This window comes from Gopherus flavomarginatus, chromosome 20, assembly GCF_025201925.1.
Source record: "Gopherus flavomarginatus isolate rGopFla2 chromosome 20, rGopFla2.mat.asm, whole genome shotgun sequence".
NCBI classification, from domain to species: domain Eukaryota; kingdom Metazoa; phylum Chordata; order Testudines; family Testudinidae; genus Gopherus; species Gopherus flavomarginatus.
Genome location: NC_066636.1, coordinates 2,655,130 through 2,679,155, shown reverse-complemented (window position 1 = coordinate 2,679,155; position 24,026 = coordinate 2,655,130). Strand labels below are relative to the sequence as shown.

At 50.8% G+C, this 24,026-nt stretch overlaps 1 pseudogene; it reads right to left on the bottom strand.

The window, feature by feature from the left end:
• Positions 1–14,992: 14,992 nt before the first annotated feature.
• Positions 14,993–22,189, bottom strand: LOC127038234 (sialic acid-binding Ig-like lectin 10; annotated as a pseudogene).
• Positions 22,190–24,026: the final 1,837 nt, after the last annotated feature.

Below are 24,026 nucleotides of genomic sequence, written 5' to 3'. Positions count from 1 at the left end.
CTGCATTTCCACGCCAGCCAGGCAAGAGATCCTTATATAAACAGCCCTTGCACCCCACTCCAGATGCAGCTGCATCTCAGTGCTGGGCAAGGGACCTTTGTGCATTGTATTGAGCTCAGTATTTGGCTTGTGTTTTTCCTGGGTCTTGGGAATTACCAGGTTCAGATGCAGGAAAAAAAGAGATTCACTGGGAAACCAAAATTGCTGACTCATTTCTGGGGCCAGTATACAGGCTAATGCAAAGGACACATTTTCTTGTATTGAGTCCATAGTCCCTGCTAACAATAACAAATTCTTTTCACCTTTCGCTTGCCATACTGGCAGCATTTTAGAAAATAATTGTTGACCCATTCCTAATGCTGATAAGGCTGCACGGATGGACTTTTCCAATTCTTGTATTTCAGCTGTAGCATAACAGTTTGTTTGCCATTACCTCTATGTTAGTAGCATCCAACTCGTAATCCAGTTTTACCCAAAGCAGTTCAATACATTTCATGGGAGCCTTTTCTTTAGGATACCCACCCCTCCTGGCTGCCAGGTATATCCAATAACCTTCAGTAGTTCTCACTGAAATAGTATTAGGGCAGGTCTACCTTCACTGGGCCTTTACCATACTGCCCCTTGTAGTAATCAGGGAAGGTGTCGTAATGGCCTTTCTTTCCTTACATCCAATTTAATAGAACACACAGATGCATTCAGCTGGGCTTGCATGCTGGAAGTTGATAAAGACTTGCCAATTATTACTGATTTTCCACACACCCCCAAGAAACCAATGATTTCACAAACCTTTTTTTCCCTTGGTTATTTCACTTTGTTTTTCATTTTTTTTAATGTTTATTCTTCCATTCCTCCCAACAGATAAACCTTGTGTCTTATGCATACTTTGTCTTTTAATTTGCCTTTTAGCACATAAGAATGTTTCCCTGTTAACAGACTGACATTCCTTGACCTCTGCTTTTCTGCAACATTGGTTTCTGTAAATACAGTTAGAATGCTTATTAATCTTTTTCTGCCTAATGCAGTATTTTCCCTTTTGTAACATAATACACAACAATGCTAGCAACAAGACAAACAACATAAGTCAAAACAAACACAAAACACTATCTTTGTTACAACAGTAGATTCACGATATTCTGGGTTGCTCTTCAGCTGGTATCAGCTTTTCCTGATTTTCTGAAAGACAAAAAGAGCATGTTTCTACCCCCTTTGGGGTGGCAGATTATTGCTTAAAATATCCTTTCCTTCTACAAATACCCTTGCTGATTGCTCGGTTTTGCCTGCAATTACCCCCATAATTTCCTGTGTTTTGTTCTATAGGCAGGCCAGGTTTAATGGCTTTTACTCTGTAGGGGTTTAGGGGAAATTATCCCACTGTTCAGTCATGACATTCATGAAGTGGTGTACCTCAGTTTCCCTTTTTATATAGAAGACCAGGTATGTAATTTTTTTTCTGCTATGCTAAGCTTTAAGTTTATTCACAGGTAATAGCTGAGAAGCATCATTACCATATGGTCTTAAAGGATTTTTCCAAAAATCTTATACACTATACATTGTTACAGGGGTGCTTATTAACAGCAAGTTTATCCCAATGTTTAATACTAACAATATCAGTAGTATATTACTTGATAGCATTCATCATCATGCATTTTTGACAGGTTGCCACGCCCCATTTAGGGCTTATGTCCTGCCTTCCCAACCTGTTTCTGTTGGCACCGAAGTTTGGCGCTGTCAGTCATTTTGAAAATGTGTGTGTGTTTGACTAGGGGAAGTGTTGTGTGTGTTTTGCTTGGGTACATGCAGAGAGAAAGGTTGAAAGAAGAGAGTGAGAGTGTAAAGATGAAAAAAGAAAGTGTGGGCAAGATTTAGAGAAAAAAGGAAAGAAAGGTTATTGAATGTGACTGAGTAAGGAGAGAGGTTGGTAAAGGAAAGTTATTCAAGAAGAGAAAGATAGAACTTAAAGATAAAAGGAAATATTTGTTTGTAAAGGGTTAGTTTAAGAAAAAAAGTTATATAATATTAAAAATTTGGTTTTAAAAGAACCCATATAGCCAAAAAAGGGAATTTACTAAGGCCAACCTGTTTAGTAAGCCCATGGCTAAAAACTGTAAAGGGAGGCTAAGAAGAAACACAATTAAACTATTTACTATCTGGGTAGGTTAAGAAAAAAGCCTTTAAAACATTAAATAATAAAAACTAGGTTTAAAAATTATTAAAAGCAATAAAAATAGAGTTTAAAAGGGAATTTACTAAGGCAGAGCCTGTTTAGTAAGCACATGGCCAAAAACTATAAAGGGGTACTAAGAAAAAAGCATTTAAAATGATTAAAAACTATGTTTAAAAAAGGGAATTTACAAAGACAGAGCCTGTTTGGTAAGCACAGGGTAAAAAAGTGAATAAAAATGCATTTAAAATATTCAATATCAGTGTAGGTTAAGAAAGAAGAGAGGTGAAAAGAAAGAACAGGACAAAAAAAGATAGCACATGATTGAGTCAACGAGAGAGAGAGAGAAAAAAAAAGGTGTGAGAGAGAATTCTCACCTTTTAAGTCTTTCTGTAGAATGAGGCAACTTCCCTGGTTCAGACCCTCTCAGACTTACCACCACCATCTTTGGATCAGACCATCAGAGTTTGTTCTACAACAGCATCATATAATTCATTTTCCTGAATCAATTCTAGAGTCCTAAGAAAATAAAAGAATTTATTATTTTTTATTAGAATGTCTTTGTTTTTAAATGTTTACAGCCCGTGTGCTGAGACACAGGTACAAGCTCCTGTGTGTGTTTTGGGTCCATAGATGGAGCTGGAGCTTTCTTTACATTTTAAAAACAGATAAGACTAATTAGGCTAGCCAGTGCTTCATGCACTATAGTCTACCTTAGCAAGGCTCTAGGGGTCACTCCTCCAGTTTGCTTGTTTTTTTACTCAGACTTCTTAAACTCTGTTAAAGTATTAAAAATGGCGAGATTGCATTGAAAGATACTTTATGAAAGTTATAACAAGTGTTATATTCCATTTACTGATTGTAAAAGACAAAAACCACTGCTTTGTGACTGCATGAAGCTCAGAGATAGCCTATCTGAATACTACCCTCACCCCTTGACTTTCCCCCCATACTTTTAACACTTGCTAAACATGCAGTGTTTCGTTATATAAATATTTTTTACCATGAATATACATAATTGACTGAACTGTAACATAACATGATCTTTTAAAATGCTGTTCTGTATGCAGTGAGGCCTATTTGAAGCATTAATTTTTTAAAAAGTTTATTATGAACCAGGGAAGATGCATCATTCTACAGAAAGACTTAAAAGGTGAGAATTCTCTCTCACATCTTTTCTCTCTCTCTCTCTCTCTCTGTCTCAACCATGTGCTGTCTATCTTTGCCCTTTGCAAAGGGACTCTCCTTTCCCTTTTCTTGCCCTATTCTTCCTTTTAACCTCTCTTTTTTCTTAACCTACCCTGATACTAAATACTTTTCTACCATGTGCTCACTAAACAGACTTTGCCTGCTTCTCTCTTTCTTATTCTCTCTCATTTTGATTCTATCATGTGCTGTCTTTCTTTTAACCTCTCTTCTTTCTTAATCTACACTGGTATTGAATAATTTAAATGCATTTTTATTCACTTTTTTACCATGTGCTTACCAAACAGGCTCTGCCTTTGAAAATTCCATTTTAAACCCACTTTTATTGTTTTTAATATTATTTAATGTTTTAAAGGCTTTTTTCTTAACCTACCCAGATAGTAAATAGTTTAATTGTGTTTCTTCTTAGCCTCCCTTTACAGTTTTTAGCCATGGGCTTACTAAACAGGTTGGCCTTAGTAAATTCCCTTTTTTGGCTATATGGATTCTCTTAAAACCAAATTTTTAATATTATATAACTTTTTTTCTTAAACTAACCCTTTACAAACAAATATTTCCTTTTTCTTTAAGTTCTATCTTTCTCTTCTTGAATAACCTTCCTTTACCAACCTCTCTCCTTACTCAATCACATCCAATAACTTTTCTTTCCTTTTTTCTCTAAATCTTGCCCAAACTTTCTTTTTTCATCTTTACACTCTCACTCTCTTCTTTCAACCTTTCTCTCTGCATGTACCCAAGCAAAACACACACAACACTTCCCCTAGTCAAACACACACACATTTTCAAAATGACTGACAGCGCCAAACTTCGGTGCCAACAGAAACAGGTTGGGAAGGCAGGACATAAGCCCTAAATGGGGCGTGGCAACCTGTCAAAAATGCATGGTGATGAATGCTATCGAGCAGTATACTACTAACATCAGCATCAAATCTATTCAAGGTATCTTGTTATATCATTAATTATATCCTTGGCGTTTTGGTGAGCTAAAAGGTAGGGGTGTCATGCATATAAGCAGACCCCTTTTGTACCTGTCTTCAAATTTCAGCACTGCACAGACGCAGAAAAAAGAATATTTTTTTCTACTTAGGGTTAATCTGTCCCTTTCTTATTCTTAGGTTTGACTCCTTTTCTTTTTCTCCTTCCTCTCGAGGGTCAGAATTTGAGCCTTTAGGTTTCAGGTAGTTTGTTTGCTGACCAGGTCTGTCCTTATCTGAGGCTCCTTTGTGCTGCCATTTATGGGCAGTTCTGGCTACTCGTCCTTAAAACCAGCCTAGAAATAATCACAAACGAAGGTGGAACTCAAGTAGTATTGGGGCTTGATTTATTACTTGCTTCCCTTATCTGCACAATTATACTCATACACACGTTGCATTTGTTCTACTGGCAGACTGCAGGCGCAGATGTTGTTTTTAATCTTAGGTGTCTGGAGGTGAGCAGGCTCCAGCTGCCCAGAGATCAAAACCACTAAGTGATGAGAATCCCTGGAGTCCCTTCAGATCTGCAGGAGGGCTCCACTGCTTCCAGTCCAGTCCCGAGTTCTTGCTGTCATGGGTTACATCTCTCTGTTGGCTGCTACTGCCGGAGGTTTATATATTGTCCCCTATACACCTGGATTACCCTTACATGGTAATATTTCGGTTCAAGCCTTGCGACTGGTTTCTTACACTCATACTGTCTCAGTCACTCCTAACATATTGATTACATATTCATAAGTACAAATACAATTGGTGATATAGCTTTAAGCAAGCACCTCACATCAGCTAGGACTTCTGCTATTTGTGGTTCAGATAGGAAACTGTGCAAATCACACTTTAAGAGCAAGGTAACCGGTAAAACAGGAAACCTACACAGACCCAGACTGCATTTGGAAGAGGAAAAAGGGAGGCACGTGCAGCAGGACCTGTGGGGACCATGTCCGGCTACAGTACTCTCCTTCCTCTATGAGTTAGGTAATTTGCATTAACACAGAGGTTTCTGACTTGCTTTTGGATCCAAAGCTATCAGCAGCTCAGAGACTCTATCTTAAAAGAGACACAGTCAGCTTCCACCAGATTTAATTAAGAAGCATATTTTGTTTCCATTTCTTTTACCCCTTCTACAATATACACTGCACATGTACTGGGGAAAATGCACCTTCCTTCCATAGTTTAACTTCTAGAACATTATATTAGCCATATCAATTTTTACATATGGTGTAACTGTTTCTTTTGTGCTCACAGACTTTTCATGTACCCTTATCAAAGTGACAGTCTGATTACTCAGAGCCACCTTAAGTCTCAGTGTTCTGAATATTGCATATTTTGTGCACCTCACCCCTGCTGTTGCTCTAGAGGGGCGCTGTCTTTAAAAAAAATATTTCTTATTATATTACTACAGCTCCTACCTTCTATTTTGTTACCAGAAAATGAATCCAGAATCTTTCCTCTTTCTCCTGGATTTGACTGCCCTGCTGCAGCCACCACTGTGGTCTTTAAAAAGATATTGAACTTTATAAAGCATTGAGGTACCTTAAGGGTTAAATGCTCAAAATCAAACCCAAACAACACCAATTACCTGTGTCTGACAAACAGTGTCTGTCAGTTTTGCAACTTTGAATGAAAGAGTCAAATGGATATTTAGTGGTATTATTGAAAAACAAAACAAACAAGTTAATCTTAAACCCACAAAACAGAGTTTTACAAACCAGAAGTGTTGGTTTAGGTCCTAAACACTCCATATATTTACACAATATATTTACACACACACATGCATACAGATACACACACACTCTTTTGCTTAACATCCCCTTACACTACTTTTTTACACAGCTGTACACAGATTGCATTTGTATATATTTGGGGGTAGTTATGTTCCAATAGAAACCCCTTATGTTCTTTTAGCGAATTTGACTAAATTGTTCCTAGTCAAATGACTTAAATCAGATTGTCTCTTTGCCTGGCTTATTTACAGACCTTCCTTTGGAAAAGGGCGCATTTCCCCTTCAGAATGGTTGGAAAGAAACCAAAAATTATCTTTCTATAACACTTACAAATTTTTTTTACAATGTTCAGCTGCTTAATTCCCTCCAGACTCTGCAGAGTTAACGTCTCACTCTCTTTCCATAAATCACTTGCTTATCTCCCAAACTGACACCTCCATCAGCCCAGATATCACCCTTCCTAGTATTGTCCCAGGGATCTGTACTTACTTACTCCTCCCCTTACTCCTGCCACTATGAGCTCAGGACTCCCAACCTGTTTTCTCTGTTGCCTGCCTGCTTGTCTGGGCCTGATCCTGCTTTCCTCATGGAACCGCCCCTTCCTGGGGGCACAGACTTTAACTCAGTAACCATTTAGCAAGGGAGGAGGGGCTCCTCAGCTAGCCCCCACCCCTCCTGGTCCCTTTTCTCTATTCCTTTTCTCTCCTGTTGCTCTGGTGGGGGGGGGGGCGGTATCACTCTGCCAGACAGGTAGTGACCCATCCTGACAGCAGGCACAGGTACTCAGCTATTATTTACTGGCTTAGACTCTGTCAGTTCAGTCCAAAATACCTTAGGCTTCCCAGGCATTTGCCACCAAATTGTTACCTGCACAAAATTCTCTGTTACTCACACACTCAAGGGCACTTGCCCTTACTGTGTTCCTAGGGCTCAAGGCGTCACCTTACAATGTAGGGCACCCACCTTACTCTCTTCCTAGGCCTCGGGCAGAACCCTGCAGGTTTGCAGGACTTTTTACCAGTGAAAGAGCCTTACACAGTAATATCCTACATAACCTCTATTTATTAACAATCACCCAAAACAGACTGCACACACTACACATAGAATAAACATAGAATATCAGGGTTGGAAGGGACCTCAGGAGGTATCTAGTCCAACCCCCTGCTCAAGGCAGGATCAATTCCTAGGCAGATTTTTGCCTCAGATTCCTAGATGCCCCCACCAAGGGCTGAACTCACAATGCTGGGTTTAGCAGGCCAGTGCTCAAACCACTGAGTTATCCCACCCCCACACACAGTGCTCACCACTCTCAATAAGCCAGATGAACTTTTCTTGATGGCTAGTCAGGATCAGGTCCATCTGGGGGACTCCAGTTTCTGCCCAGTGTCATTGGCAGAGAGTTGAGGTCTGGTAGCTCTGATCTTGGGGCTGTGTCCTGGAGTTGATATCCAAAGAACTTCCAGTTTATATAGTGAAATTTGAGCCCTTTTAACTGTATCTTAGCCAATCATAATACTAAAATTTTACTAACCAGTCCTAACACAGTGTAACAAAACTCTAACCAATCCTACCCCACCACCTTAATTAATTTACACCCAGCAAAATTAATTATGCAACATACAGGAACAATTAAAGAACCAGAGAGAGACCAGACAGATACACAATAGGGAAGTGGGAACCAGAATGACAAATCAATGAAGAAATGAGGATTTCACAACCACAGCTATTGACGAGTGATTTCTTGACAGATAGGATGCTATCAAACTAAATCCCCGCCCTCGCCCCGCCTCTTTCCCGATCGTGCCACATTCCTCCCTCCTCCCTCCCAGCACTTGCTGCCACGGAGCAGAACTCTGCAGTCACAGAGAAGCAATGCCTGGCTGTGGGGTGGGCCCTTAAGCTGCAGGTATAACTATTTGGGTGCCACTTTACTGTGTACACTGACCACTCACCCCGACAGGATACACCAAATGAAAGGGGCCCAACGCCAAGCTCCTGAGATGGAGTCTGAGCCTCCAGGATTATGAGATGGAGGTGCGACATGGAAATGGGAGTACAAATGTTATAGCTGAGGCTTTGTCTGGGAGAGAGGTACCTGAACCTCCCTGGGTCACTGGCTGAAGTGACCCTGCTGAGTTCAGACTCAAAGTGGGAGACAGATACAATGAAGTGGGGGATTTTGTTAGTGTTTTGCATTAATATGGTGCGTACCTCCATTTTCCTGTGTGCCGCGTGTGTAACAAGGCGATGGGAGAGGGGGTTAGTGGTTGCAGAGGGCCAAGTGTGATGTCACATAGCAGCCTGGACCCTGGACACCAGCATGGACACTGAGGATCTTAGCAGCCAGTGACCAAGAGGATCATCCCATCGAGGGAGCCAGCTGGTTCTGTCCCTGTTCAACACACAGCTAAAGGTAGCATAAAATCCCACCTGAGCAGCTGTACTGAATCCTTACCTGTAAGGGGTTAAGAAGCTCAAATAAACTCGTTGGCACCTGACCAAAAGGACCAATTAGGAAAGAAGATACTTTCAGATGTGGAGTGAGGGGCAGAGGTTTTGTTTGTGCTCTCTGGACACACAGAGAGAGCGCGAGAGAGACCAGGTAGGAAAACCTTCTCCTGAAAACATACTTGAAATGAGCATCTAAGATTACAAAAATTGTAAGTAAGGGCAAGGAATGCCTTAGATTATCTTTTGTTTTAGTTTGTGAATTTTCCCTATGCTAAGAGGGAGTTTTATTCCTGTTTTTAGTAACTTTGAAGCTGAGCCCAGAGAGGAATCCTCTGCGTTTAAATCTTTCTATTACCCTGTAAAGTTACCTTCCATCCTGATTTTTTGTAGGTGTGATTTTTTTTACTTTTTCTTTAAATAAATTTTTTTTTAAGAACCTGATTGATTTTCAGTGTCCTAAAAACCAAGGGGTTTGGTCTGTGCTCACACTGTAACTAATTGGTTAGTATATTATTCTCAAGCCTCCCCAGGATAGGGGTGAAGGGATTTGGGTGGAATATTTTGGGGAACAAGGGACTCCAAGTGACCCTTTTCCTGATTTTTTTTGTCTAAATCACTTGGTGGTGGCAGCAATACCGTCCAAGGACAAGGAAATGATTTGTGCTTTGGGGAAGTTCTTAACCTAAGTTGATAAAAATAAGCTTTAGGGGTCTTTCATACTTGTCCTCACATCTGTACCCCAGAATTCAGAGTAGGGAGGGAACCCTGACAGCCTGTAGGAGGACAAAGAATGGAGGAGAGAGGGCCCTGTAAGGCAGCTAGTTCTGGTCAGTTCAGGAACAAAGGATGGAAGAGAGGGGCCCCAGGTGACCGATTTGCCCAGGAACATAGACAAAGGGTGTAGGAGGGGTTGTTGGGGCAGCTCCGGTCAGGGTGGGTCTGGGGGCCTGGAGCTGTTCAATCTCAGGATAGGGGACGCTGGGAAGTATCGGTGCTGGGCCAAGAATTCCTACGGGTCGGTCAGACGGGCCCTGCGTGTGCACATGCAGTGTAAGGCTCTAGGGGGTGCTGTGCCACAGGGAGCAGGGTGGGGCCTCAGTGGGGAGTGCTGTTCTGCAGGGGGTCGGGCAGGGCATCCATAGGTGATGCTGTGCTGCAGGGAGCGGGGCAGGAGTCTATGGTGGAATGTCCCAGGGAAAGTTCCAGCTGCTCCGCAAACGTGAGTGGGGTTCATCTGCGGGACTCCCTGCCACCAGGTGTGAGTTGGGTTAACCCCTGAGACACTGATACTGGACAGTAGAAGTGTTAATCCGTGGGACTCCTCGCCACTGAGTACTAACAGGTATCACAAGTGCTTGGCCCCTTTAAATGGAGTCAGAGCCACCCCCCCCCAGTGCCATAGTTAATTAGCTGCTTCGAGGGCAGCCCTAAGGGGGGCAGCTGAGGCTTGAACAGACACCTGGAAGGGGAAGGCAGTGCCTGAATCTGGACCTAGAACAGGGGGTCTCACGACACATTTTTTGGTGGCTTCAGAGTGCGACCACCGACTATGGCTGGCGACCGCTTGGAGACTTTTTCCTAAAATACTGAATTAACCAAAAGACTATGCACAGAACCATGTTGAAATCATTGTCATTTATTTTTGTAGAGGGGTTTTGCAGACTCAATAATAAAAATAATGTTCAGTTCTCTCTATTCTTTCCTGGACCTGTACAGAATAGGAACACAAATAAGGGGCTTTGAACATTCCAGTCTTTTGTTGCTGTTACTTTTGCTTTTTTAGTCCCTCTGGCGAACGAGTCTGCTGCTGTGCAAAGTGATCCCTGTATGTCAATAGCTCTTTCCACCATAGGTGCAGACTTTTATTTTTTCCCAGGGAATGCTCCACCCCGGCTCCGCCCGAGGCCCTGCCCCACTCCACCCCTTTTTGCCCCCTCCCCTGAGGCCCTGCCCTCGCTCCACCTCTTCCTGCCCCCAAGGTCCTGCCCTCACTCCACCCCCTTCCCCTGGGGCCCCCTCCCCCGCCACTTGCTGCTCTCCACCATCCCCAAAACCCCTTTCTGAGCCACCAAACAGCTGATCGGGGTGATGCCAAACAGCTGTGGTTGGTGGGTGCTCAGCATCCACTATTTTTCCCATGGGTTTTCCAGCCTGGGAGCACCCACAGAGTCAGTCCCTGAGCTTTTTGAGGCATCCCAGCTAGCTCCTAAGTCTGTTGTGAAAAGGGACAAACATACACGTATCCCTTTTCCCGCAGCCTTACTCAGCCCGGCTAAATTTTCAGGGGAAAATTTAAGCCCTGCCTGGGGAGGTGGGTAGTGAGGCAGTGGGGGCCAGGGATGATGGGGGAATGGATGCAGGGCTTGGGGAAGCAGTGGGGGCCATGAGTGATTGAGTGAGTGAACCCAGGGCCAAAGCCTACTGCTGCATGGCCAGGGACCAGGGACAGTGCCCGCCTCTGGGCGGCCAGGAGACAGAGCCCAGAGACGGACCCCAGGCCCAGGGATGGATCCCGAAATCCCCCGGCTGGACATCACCACCACAGGGCTGAAGCCTGACCCCACCACCCCTGGGGAACTCACTGGCTCTGCCAGTGTTTGTGTATCTGCAGGGGGCAGGACTAAACCCCTGCCAGCGGGCCTGGGGGAGGGGCCTCTACTTTGCCCCCCCTCCCCCCATAACCACCCAGAAGACTCTGGCCACAGGAAAAGCCGCATTTGAGAAACACATCCCTAGAACATCTTGCACAACCTGGCTCCACTGCCCGGAGATCTCGGTGCCATCGACGCAAGGAGAGAGATTGTCATGGACACAGGCAGCTCCCAAGGACAGTCGGCTTCTGACCCCACCACGGGGGGACTGGCTGTGGGGAGGGGGCATGGGACACGGGTATTTCCCCTCTGGGATCTCTTAGAAGGGAAAACGTCAGCAGATCAGAACTGGGCCATTGAGTGCAGACATTTGCTTTCTGTCTCTCAAACGCGTCCCAGGTCCCGGCTCACTGAGGATTCCCTAGTGATGAGAGCTGGGTCAGCGGGTCTCAGGAAAGGCAGCTGAATTCCAGAGGTTGCTGACTCCAGCCTTCGATTTAAGAGCTGAGAAGCAGCTGAATCTGCAGTGGGCTGCAGAGGCTGTTTACACAGGACTCGCTCGACCAGTGCTGAGCTGCAGAAGTGTCTGGGAAAAACCTATGACCAAAAGAAACGCAGCTCCCCCTAGGGGCATTGGGAGCCGCCCCGACGGCCGGCCCTCCCAAGTCTCACCCCCCAGACAGACCCTGGCCCGCTCTGTGTGACGAAACAGGGTTTTTAGTTCTGTTTTTTCAATGGTTTGCATGCAGAGGGGGTGGGACTCACTGGGTGTGGGGGGGGGGTTCAAGAGTCAGGGCAGAGGGCTGGGGATATGGAGGCTGCAGGGCAGAAGGCTGAGTGTGGTGGGGGGGTCAGGGCAGAGGGCTGGGGGGTGTGGGGGATGCAGGGCAGAGGGCTGAGTGTGGGGGGGATCAGGGCAGAGGGCTGGGGCGTGTGGGGGATGCAGGGCAGAAGGCTGGGTGTGGAGGGGGTTCAGGGTAGACGGATGGGGCAGCGGGGGTGCAAGGCAGAGGGCTGGGGCGTGTGGGGGATGCAGGGCAGAAGGCTGAGTGTGGGGGGGGTCAGGGCAGAGGGCTGGGGCCACGGGGGTGCAGGGCAGAGGGCTGGGGCGTGTGGGGGCTGCAGGGCAGAAGGCGGGTGTGGAGGGGGTCAGGGCAGAGGGCTGGGGTGCTCGACCCGTAGGGGTGCTCCCAGCCCCCTGCCCTGAGCGGTTCATGGCAGAGGGCTGGAAGGGATGTGCCCTGTTCCACCCCCTTCCCCGAGGTCCCGTCCCTACCTCTCGCCGTCTCCTCTACGGAGCTGTGCACACGCTGCCTCTCTTCCCCCCTCTCCCTGGCTAGGGCCATCAGCTGATCGGTGCAGGGACGGAGAGGGGGCGGGCAGGAAAGCACCAGGCTGGGGGAAGAAGCAGGGGAGGAGGAAGCTTGGCTGCCGCAGGACCAAACTTCTGCCTCCTGCCCTCGCAGGGGAGAGCGGTGGGCAGGACAGCTGAGTGGGGCTGGGGGCCGGGACCGCAGCAGGCAGCTCTGTGCGGCTTAAAATCGGCTCACGTGCCGTAGGTTGCCGACCCCTGTTCTAAACATTTCATCAGTCTCCTGCCTCCCCTCTGACCCCTCCCTGACGGGTCAATGTCCTTCTGGAACTGCAGGCACCAGAACTGGACACAGGATCCCAGCAGCGGTCACACCAGGCAGGACCGGCTCTGGCTTTTCTCCGCCCAAGCAAAAAAAAAAAAACGGGGGGGTGCGGCCAAAGCAGCAAATCAGGGGGGAAAAAAACCAAAACAAAAACACGGCGTGGCTGGAGTGGCAAAGGGGGAGGTGAGGGAATGGCGTAGACAGCAAAGCAGGGGAAAAAAAGCAAAACAAAAAAACCCTACAGGGCGGCCGGAGCCAGGGTGTAGGGGGCACTCCCCGTGTGGCAGAGTGCACGCCCGGTCTAGCGGAGGGGAAGGGGGAGGGAGCAGGGGGAAGAGAGAGAAGAGGGGTGGCCAGAGCTTGGCCCCGACGGCTGCATCGCCTGCTGGGAGGGCTCTGCACCGCTCCGGTCGGCTGGAAGGGAAGGACGTGGGCTGCCCTGCCAAGTTTGCTGCAGGGTACTCCCCTCCCCCACACCCTAGAGGGCGGCCAGATCAGGGAATTAAAAAAAACCAAAAACCTGCTGTGCCACCCTAGGATTGGGCAGAAGCCGCCCCGTAGAATCTGCCACCCCAAGCACGAACTTGCTCGGCTGGTGCCTGGAGCCGGCCCTCGTACCAGGGTCAGATCCAGAGGGAAAATCACCTCCCCGCTCTGACTCCAGAGCCCACTGTTGATGTACCCAGGACGGCCGCAGCATCGCACCAGGAGCTCATGTTCAGCTACTCAGCCCCGAATTGTTGTCAGGGTCCCTGCTGCCCGGGACAGCGTCCCGCGTCCTGTGAGTCCGACTGGCACCCTGTGTTCCTAGATGTACATGTTGAGATTGTTTGCTTGTGCCCAGTTTAGCAAGCGACCTGGAGTGCTCTGCAGCAGTAACATGGCCTCCTCATTATCTGCCACTCCCCCCATCTGTGTGTCATCTGCAAACTTGATCAGGGCTGATTTTATGTTGTCTTCGAGGTCATAGAAAAAGGTATTAACAAGCATTGGGCCAAGGACAGTTCCCTGAGGGATCCCCCTGGAAACACGCGCTTGCTGCTGATTCCCTGGTGACAGTTACCTCTGGAGATCTAGCAGTTAGCCAGTTTTGAATCTGGGTCATGGTAATTTAGAATCCTTCTAGTTTTTTAATCAAAAGTTCATGCGGTGCCAAGTGAAACTCCTCACAGATGGTGATGGATGTTACATCTCTGCCACTGCCTTTAGCAACAGTGTGAAAATCAGGCCAGAGGACTGGGAAGGCCCTATGTGTCCATGTTATTTGTATTGCATTAGTGCTTTTGAAACTCTGGCTGAACTCAGAGCCCCGTTGTGCCGGGCACTGCCCCAAGACAGTCCCTTGCCCCAGCTGAGATCAGGGCTGTATAATGCCGGGCACTGCCCAGAAACCAGCTGCAATCAGGCCCTTCCCAGGGGAAAGGCAGACGTGAAAACTGATTCTTTACTGGACACAAATAAGTCATAGTTGTTACTGGCCCTTTGTTTAAAAAGTGGCAGTAACAAAAAATGACACATGAAAATCTATTTCAAGTAACAGTTTGTAAATAGGGGATTTTACAGTCGGATGCTTTTGGCTTTAGGGTGAACGTTACCTTCAATAGAACATTATTACTAAGAAGTTGTAATCACATGGCACTGATTGACCTTGACAGAGACCAGGGCCCTGTTGTGCCAGGTGCTACCCAGACACAGTGAGAGACACTTCCTGCCCCACCTGAGATCAGGGTCCCCTTTTGCCAGGATTTGCACAAACACAGTGAGAAACAGTCCCTGCCACTAAGAGTTTATATTTTTATCATCATTTCAATTTTCAAAGTGAGGACAGTGAAGCCAGATAGATGCAGCAGCTGGCTCAGCCTCACCTACAGCAGATTCAGTGGAGCAGGGAGTAGAACCCAGGAAGCCTGAGTAACCAACCAGCACCTTAGACACAAGCCCATCCCTCCACTCCCACCAGCTGCTGCTCCTGAGCGTGACCATCCTGCCCATCTGTGAAACGAGTGGGTGAGGGCTCATGCAGGGTAGAAGAGAGACTCTCTGGGGCTGAGGGGTGAGAGGCTCTTTCCTCCAGGGGCAGCAGGGTTTAGGAGGGGGCAGGCTTTGGGACCCGGCTGCAGGGGACTCTGGGATACCTCACCATGATGCAGCGCTCCAGCATCTCCAAGGCCTAGTTGACTCCACCCTGAGTCCGGGGCAGAGCAGGGAGTTGCACCCAAGTTTCCCACATCCTGGGTCCAGCCTTGGGCCAACCCTTTGCCCTCCTCCCACCTTGCTGTGACCGTCCAACAGCACTGGATGGGCCGGAGATGCCCAGCCTGGGCCCATGGCACGAGGGGGCTATTTCTGCCGGACCTCAGAATATTCTGTGGTGTGGGTCTCCGGAGGCTCCCCCCTGTGCGCTGCAGCTTGGAGAAGTTGATGGAGGCGTAATACTGCTCATCTGGCTCCCTGGGGCCTAGTGGGGCCTGTGCTGCTGCAGCCCCATCCTGGATGCCTTTGGTCTGGTGGGCGGCTGGAGTCTTGTGGTCCTGAGTGAGAAGCAAGGCAGACACACTAGGCAGAGACTTGCATCCACCCTGCTGAGCTGATTGCATGGGCTGCCCCAGGCCTCATTTCCCCCACCCTCCCTGCAAATGCATTTCCTGCATCGGGTGTGCACCAGCAAGAGACAGGGGATGGGTGTTTCACACTCCCTGCACACATGAGCCATTCCCATGCCAGCACCAGCTCGGTTAATGCATTCACTGCCTCAGCTGCACAGGACATGCATTAGCACGGGATATGTGCATTTCATACACAACACATACAGGATTTCATCTCATGCAATTAATCACAGAACAGGTTCAGGAAATGTATTGACTGGATTTCATGCTCCGAGCATGCAAGAACTGCTCCCATGCATCTTGGGGCAGCACTGTTTAACTTAATGCGTTCTCTGCATTGCCTGCACCGGCCATCCATTAGCAAGATACATGGGGTTGTGTGCATTTTATGCACTGTGCATGCATGATTTGATCCCATGCATCTTGTGGTTGCACAGCCCATGCTGATGCATTCATTGCATTTTCTGAAGGGTGCAACAGACACAGAGCACCCTGCATGTACTGTCTGATGACAAGCACCTGATGCCACAGCAGGCAGCTCCAGAAATGCATTTTTTGCCCAGTTGGTGCATCCAGGAGATGCCCAGGGATTGGCAGCATTCCAGCCCCAATCTAGTCCTGTGCACTTTGTGAAAGCACATCAATGCATTCGCTGCATGTCCTCCCCTCTGAGCGAGACTCGAGGGATGAGGTGCATTTTCTGCATGCAGGAGCTGATCCCACACAGTTCGGAGAGCCCAGACTGGTGGCAGGGGTGCATTTCCTGCACCGGGCATGCATGGGGGGGTTGGGTGCCCTGGTGAAAGCCTGGCTTATAGTCCTGCATTCATTAAGGGGGTAGGAAAGCGGGGAGAGGGAAGAGAAGAAATGGAGGGGGGCAGAGATGGGAGGGAAGGGCAGATGGGCTTGGTCCCCTGCTCCCCCCAGGTACATACCATGGGGATGGTGGGAACGTTACTGTAGATCAAGCTGGTGTTTTCGGCAGTGTGCTCGGCCTGACTCCTGTTAGCCATCTCCCCGGCCTCAGTGCTGGGCGGCGCCGGCTCCTGGCCCCGCAGCCTGTGGGGAGACCGATCAGGATGGACTCATGAGACCGTGGCGGGGCTAGACTAGCCCCGTGCGGAGGGAGGAAGGTGGCAGCCCAGTAAGAGAGTCTAGAGCGCAGGGGACTGGGATAGGCCAGGGAGAGGGGTTGGGGGAGATCTCACTGGAGGGAAGCTTGGGGGGGAGATGGCAGGGGATCTCAGCAGGATCTCAGCAGGGGAGGCTTCAGACTCACTTGATCACACAGAGCCTGAGAAGGAAGAAGCTGATGGTGACCCCCAGCCCACAGGCCACCCCAATGCCCAGCAGCTTGCCAGGCTCCTCTGCACCTGCGAAAACACACAGCACGGGGCACAGCTGGGAGAGAACCCAGGAGTCCTGGTTCCCAGCCCCTGACTCCCCTCCCCAGTCTGGGGACAGAACCCAGGAGTCCTAGCTCCCAACTCCAAGACCCCATTCTTCTTCCAGGGCTGGGGACAGAACCCAGGAGTCCGAGTGTCTCACCTCTCTGTGGGGGGCTGAAGTCAAAGTGCAGGGCGGTGTAGCTCCCGTGTGGGTTGGAGCCGAGGCAGAAGATCCGAGGGCCCCCTTCCCCGCTCCCCGTCCAGTTGAGGTTACTGATGACCTCGTCCCCCTGGGCCCACGAGCTGACCTGCAGGGCCCCCCATGAGCCGTTCCCAGCCAGGGGCTCCCCATCCACTTGCCATTGGAGCTGGGGTGGAGGCTGGGAGCGCAGGGAGCAGCTGCAGCTGATGCTGGGCCCCTGGTGCTGACAAGACGAGTTCAGCCCAGTCCCCGGCCGGGGGCTGTCTGGGGAGAGCAGGAGACACAGCGACAAATTAATAGTTAGAAAGAGAAACCCAGGGGCAGGGAATACCACAGGTTAACCCCATTCACATCTAGTGGCAGGGAGTCCTGTGGATTAACTCTACTAATACCCAGGGACATGGAGTCCCATAGATTAATCAGCTGATATCTGCAGGCAGGGAGTCCCGTGCATTGTTTGCTCTGAGACGTCTTTTCAGCCAGCCCCTGGGAGCTGATCTGGCCCCATCCTTGGCCATCTGCACTTCATACCAACCCACTAGCTTCTCCGCCTTCAGCCTGGGTGCTCATGGCCCTTGTAGACGGCCCAGGAGTCCGTTCAATCCTCAGCTGCCCCCCTGGGGGCTGCCCCTGAAGCAGCTAATTAACTATGGCACAGGGGCATTGGCTCTGTCTCTGTTTAAAGGGGCCAGGCACCTGTGACACCTGCTAGTACTCAGTGGTGAGGAGTCCCACGGATTAACACTGCTACTCTCCAGGGTCAGCATCCCAGGGGTTAATCCCACTCATACTTGACGAGCAGCTGGAACATCCCCTGGGCAGAGCTCTCCTCTCCCTGGGCCCAGCACCTGTACAGCCCCCCGTCCTCGGCCGTCACGTTGGGCAGCTCCAGCCACAGCTGATTCTCCTCCGTGGGGCAGGTGCCCTCAAAGGCTCGGCCCCCCCTCACCCAGCCCAGCACAGCGGGGGAGCTGCTGGTGACGGAGCAGAGGAACCGAAGAGAGTCGCCCTCCCGGGCCGAGAGCTGTGACCCGTTCACCACCAGGGTGCTGGGATCTGGGACTAGAAATAACACAGAGCCACTCGCACCCTGAGCCCGCCAGTCCCTGCCCAGACTAGAGGGGAAAGGCCCCGTGCCCCACTCCCCACCCCCTAGCGATACCTTGGAATAACTGGGGGTTGCTCCTGTTAGCTCTGGAGATTTGCAGAGTCCTCACTGGAACTGAAATACCCAAGGCAACGTATTAGATTGGAGAGAGCCCCCCACTGACCCCCTGATCCACAGCCCAGCACCCCCCAATGAACCCCTGCCCCTCCACGCAGCCCAGTACCCCCCATGGATCCCCACCCACGCTGTTCCCTGCAGCCCAGCACACGCCTCTGTCTGCCATGGTGCCCCTAGAGCCTTACACCACATGTGCACATGCAGGGCCCGGCTGGCCGACCCATAGGAATTCTTCACCAGCCCCGATACTCCCCAGTGTCCCCCCTGCTGAGATTTAGCAGCTCCAGGCTCCCGGCCCCTCCCTGGCCAGAGCTCAGGGACCTGTTCAGCCTGGCCCAGCTCAGGGTTGTCTTGGCTCTGCTCCCAGCCTCACAGCTCAGGCTCAGGGAGTCGCCCTTCTGTGTCTCCAGAGACACGACGTCGCCCTCAGCTCCCCACACATCTGGCACTGGAAGACGAGCAGGCGGGTTTGGTCCCCCCAGAGATCCCCCACGGAGGAGCTGAGACGCAGCCACCACTGGGTGGGACATGGGGGCTGTTTATACAGGGACCCCTCACCTGGCGCTGAGATGTGGCCCCTCTGGGGTGGGTGCACAGTCTCGGTGCCTTTCCATGGCAGCAGGTCTCCCTCACAGCGATCGCTCCCTAACCCATCTCATCCCCGCTGCCTAGCACCCCCTTAACACCGCCCTGGGGTCTGGAGACAGAGAGAACTGGGCCCTCTCCCCCCACCACCCTCCCTACAGCCCAGTAGCTTCCTTCGGCTCCCCGCTCTGGGCACAGACCAGCCTGGCCCGGCTGAGCCTGGCCCCTGGCCCTAAGCGTGGCAGAGCGTGACTAGGAGGCGCTCGCTGATTCCCGGGGCTCGCAGCGCAGCCTCTCACCGGGGCGTCCGTTCCTGGTCAGGGTCCCGGTGATGCTGGGGGGCCTGGGCAGCACCAGAGGGGGATCACCAGTGATCACTGAGCCTAGACATGGCCCCTCGCTGTGAGCTCAGCTGGGGGACGGGAAAGTCCCTGAAGTGATACAAGACCCGTAGGCAGGGAAGGGAAGTGACAGACCCAACTGAACCCCACCCAAGAGGAGCCCGATGGAAACCAGGGACCGGGTTAGGGCCATGCCGGGGAACCAGAACCATGGGAAATGGAAACCCTAGGGACCAAAACCGAGGGGTCAAAATTTGGCCTAATTGGCAGAGGCACTAACAAGGGGCCGTGCTGCTTCAGCCTAGGTCCTGGAGCAAGTGTCACCAGTGCCACCATCTCCCAGGCACCTGGGCATTCAGCGTCCTGCTCCTGAAACATGTTCTCCCCAGGGCGGGAGAGAGCCAGGGGTCTAAATAATCCTGATCCCACCCCCACCCCAGACCCAGCCACCACCAGGGATGTCAGATACCCCCCTTGGGGGTCCTTTGACTTCCCTCCTCGGTTAGTCTCTCCCCAGCCCTCTCCTTTTGCCCCTGGCTTGGCCGGCCAGGCCTGGGTATTTTGCAGCCTATCTTTGCCCAGAGGGGCAGCGAAAAGCAACACCCAGAACAGCCGGATGCTGGTACCGGCTGGCCAGGCCTAGCAGGGTCCATCCAAGCTGCCCTCAAAGCCCCACGGTGCCAAGGCTCAGAGCCTGGGTCCGCTGGGTCGGGCTCGCAGGGCTCAGGCTGCAGGTCTCTGATTGCAGTGCAGATGTTTCTCTGAGGTCTGTGTAGATGTTCGTGGTCAGGCTGGGGCCTGGGCTCAGACACGGGGGCGGGAGACTGGGGGGCAGGTTCCTTCTAAATCTCCCTCGGGCTGAGGGAACAAGGGCCGTTCTTCCAGTGATGCCTGATTTGATCCTTCACTTCGCAAAGGCGGCCACTGATTTCCGCTCTGCCCTGGATCTGCACCACGAAGGTCACAGGCCATTTAACGGGGGTTTCCCTGGGGCAGGGCGGGCCGAGGTCTCTGGGCACCGAGCCTGGAGCGCGTTTAGTGCCGGACAGCGACTGGGTCCCGTTAACACTCTGCCCCATATAGAGCATCCACCTATCCCAGCAGAAAGGGGAGCGGGAGAGGAGACGCGGTGGGACAGCCTGGGGGGATCTCAGGGGGAACTGGGGCGGCTGGTGTGAGGGGGTGAATCCCAGCAAGGAGCGACTGGAATGGGGGTGTGTATCCCAGCACAGGAGGATTCTGGGGGCGGAGCAGGTTGGAGGCAGAGAGGATCCCAGAAGAGAAGGACCTGGGGGTGTGGATGGGAGGGGGAGCCATAGCCGAGGGGGGCAGGAAGGGGTGAAGATCCCAAGGGAGAAGCGGCTGCACGGTGTGGGGTGAAAGGGCCTGGAGTAGAAATGGCTGAGGGTGCATGGTGGGCGGTGGGGATCCCAGCACAGGGCAGAGATGGGGGAGGGGCTGGAGGGCAGGGCTAGGGAGCCCAGGGGTGGGGATCCCAGCAGAGGGGGCTGGGGGCCGGCATGGAGGGCCTGGGGTGGTCACTAACAGCCGACATGGAGCCAGACAGTTCTGCTGGTGGAAGGTCCCCATGGTGGCCTGTAGGTGATGGTACAGATGAGCTCTTTGCTGTGGTCCCCCGGGCCGGGCATGAAGCTGAGCACGGAGCTGTGGGCCCAGGTGCCATTCCCCAGCGGAGCTGAGACGTCTCAGGTTGTGTCACTGAACGGCCCCTTCCAGGTGACTTGGGGAGGGGGCCCAGAGTAGCACCCAGGGGCCGTGGAGGTCACAGTCACCGGATCCCCAGCCAGCAGTGTCCCTGGCAGCCCCCGCGCTGGCGAGATCTGGATCTCTGGCTCCTCCATCAGCCCTGAGACACGGGGAGAGGGGAGAGAATCACTCGGGGACACGGGGCCTTTCCCGTCTGGGGGTGCAGCTCCGATCTGGCCCCAGGGTGGGGACCGGCTGGCTCAGTGGGGCCGATCATTGGTGACTTACCTGGCATGGAGATCGTGAGCGTAAGGTCAGTGCCATCAGTACTGGAGCAGTAATTGATGCTAAAGTCTCCCTCGACTCTAAGGAAATATCTCGCCATATCCGTCTGTCGGGCATCGCTGATTTGCAGGGAGCAGTCGCCGCACGCTGGATTCTCCGCCAGCTGGAACCAGCCCTGGGTCTCCTGCGACACCCCCCGGCTGGGGTCAGTGCTGGCCACGGGTGGATCAGAGCCCACATTGGCCTGATCCTTGTACCAGTATCTGTAGAGCCGGGCCCAGGAATTGTCGGTGTCGTATGAGGCTGGGTATGTGAAGGTGCAGGGGATGAGAACGCAGAGACCTTCCTGCACCGACACCGACTGTGGCACTGTCAGGGTAAATCCAGGCTGTTGGGCCAGGGACCCTGCAGAGGACGGGGAAGGATCAAAGTGGGACCCATAGAGAGCAGAGACCAACCCTGAGCTCCCCTCACAGCTCTGCCAGTGCCCCTCACTCCTGACCTGCAGCCCCATACGAGCCCAGCCCTGGGTCCCTGACCAAAACTCACTCTTTAGTTTCCATCCCTCCCTACGTCGAGCCCTGCCCCCACTCCCTGTCACTCAGCGCCCCCCTAGCACAACACTGGGGCACTGAACTCCCCTCCCCCTCTGCCCAGTCTCCCTTCTAAATCCTGGGACAGACCTGCCCCCGCTTAGCGCAGGTTCTGCCCTTCCCCCTGCACTGGGACTGCAAGTGCTGCTTACTTATCCTTCCAGAGCAGGGCGAGGATCAGGACCCTCAGCATTGCAGGATCTCCTGGTATCCATGAAGGGCCCTGAGCCGGGAGCTCCCTTTCCCCGGCATCCTGCTGTGGCAGCAGGGCTCTGCCCATGTCTGGGGCTTCTGGCTGGGACAGACCTAGAGACATATGGGGGGGGTGAGAAGTGTGAGAGCAGAGGCTGTTTGGGGCAGAGATCTGACGGGGGGGGCCATCAATGCTGCTGGGCTCTGCAGGGGGCTGATCTGGGGCTGCTGGCAGCATAGTCACCTCCCCTCCCCACACACACAGAAAGCCCCAAATCACCAGACGGTCCTAAGAGATCATGGGCTAAAAAAATCCTTAAATTGGCAAAAAAAAACCCTGAGATTTTCTCTTAAAATCATGAGAGCAGCCAGAAAATCCCAAACTGGTGACAGAAGAAGGTCGGAAGGTAGCACTGCTCAGTGCCTGCTTTGCTTCAGTCTTCCCACAAAAACCAACATGTGAGCGGGGAACCAGTGACGTTACCATGGACAGCAAAGGGGAAGGCTGCAGATTGTGATAAGTAAAGAACACGTCAGAGATGTTCCGACCAACTTGAATGAATTCAGAGCAGTGGGGCACGAAGCCGTTCAACCCAGGGGGCTGAAGGAATTAGTGGATGAAATCTTGGCGCCACTGGCAATAATATTTGCAAACTCATGGATGCCAGGAGAGGTCCCAGAAGACAGGGGAAGAGCTAACAGAGTGGCCATCTTTAAAAGGGGAAAAGGAGGAGCCAGGGAACTATAGACCAGTGATCCTGACCTCGACACCTGGAAAGCTCCTAGAGCAATGTATAAAACCTTCAATTTGTGTCGCCGAAGGGGTGATCACCAGCATGGATTTACCAAGAACAAATCCTGCCAAACCACCTTGATTTCCTTCTTTGACGAGGTAACTGGCTGGTGGCTGGGGGAAAGCGGTGGACATAACATACCTGGACTTCAGCAAGGCTTTTGACACAGTCCCACATGACATTCTCATAAGGAAGCTGGAGAAGACCTCTGATGGAACTCAAATGTGAAATTGCAGAACTACTAACTCATTTAAATCAGCTTTTGTACCAGATGACTGGAGGATAGCGAATGTGACACTAATTTTTAAAAAAGGTTCCAGAGGTGATCCCGGCAGTTGAAGGCCAATAAGCCTAACTTCAGTGACAGGCAAACTAGTTGAAATTATAGTAAAGTGAAAGTATAGCAAAGAACAGAATGATCAGATGCAGAGATTTGTTGGGGAAGACTCAATATGGTTTTTGTAAAAGGAAATCATGGTTCACTAAACTACTAGAATTTTTGGAGGGAGTCAACAGCATGTGGACAAGGGTGACCCAGTCCATATACTTAGATTTTCAGAAAGCCTTTGACAGGGTTCCTCCCAAAGGACTCTTAAGCAAAGTGAGCTGCATGGGATAAGTGGGAAGATCCTCTCCTGAATCAGTGACTGGTTAAAAGACAGTGAACAAAGGATAGGAATAAAAGGCTAATTTTCACAGTGGAGAGAGGTAAATAGCTGTGTCCCCCAGGGGTCTGCACTGGGACCAGAGCTGTTCAACATATTCATACATGATCCGGAAAAAGGGGTAAACAGTGAGGTGGAAAAATTTGCAGATGATACAAAACTACTCAAGAGAGTTAAGTTCAAAGCTGACTGCAAAGAGCTACAAAGGGATCTCAAAATGGAGTGACTGGGTAACACAATGGCAGATGAAATTCAATGTTAATAAATGCAAAGTTGTGCACATTGGGAAACATAATCCCAACTAGACATATAAAGTGATGGGGTATAAATTAGCTTTTACCACTCAAGGAAGATATCTGAGAGTCACTATGGATAGTTCTCTGAAAACACCCACTCAGTGTGCAGCGTCCACCAAGAATGTTGGGAATCATTAAGAAAAGGAAAGATAATAAGACAGAAAATATCATGTTGCCTCTATATAAATCCATGGTACACCCACATCTTGAATACTGCGTGCAGTTCTGGTGGCCCTACCTCAAACTGAAATTGGAAAAGATTCAGAAAAGGGCGACAAAGTTACTGCTGTCTCCAGTTACAAAACAATATTTTAACCCTAGCAGTTTGTGCCTCTTATCATATTGTACGGGCTGCAGATCTTAATCACTTACCCACAGCTGAGATGCGTTCGCCTCCGAGGTG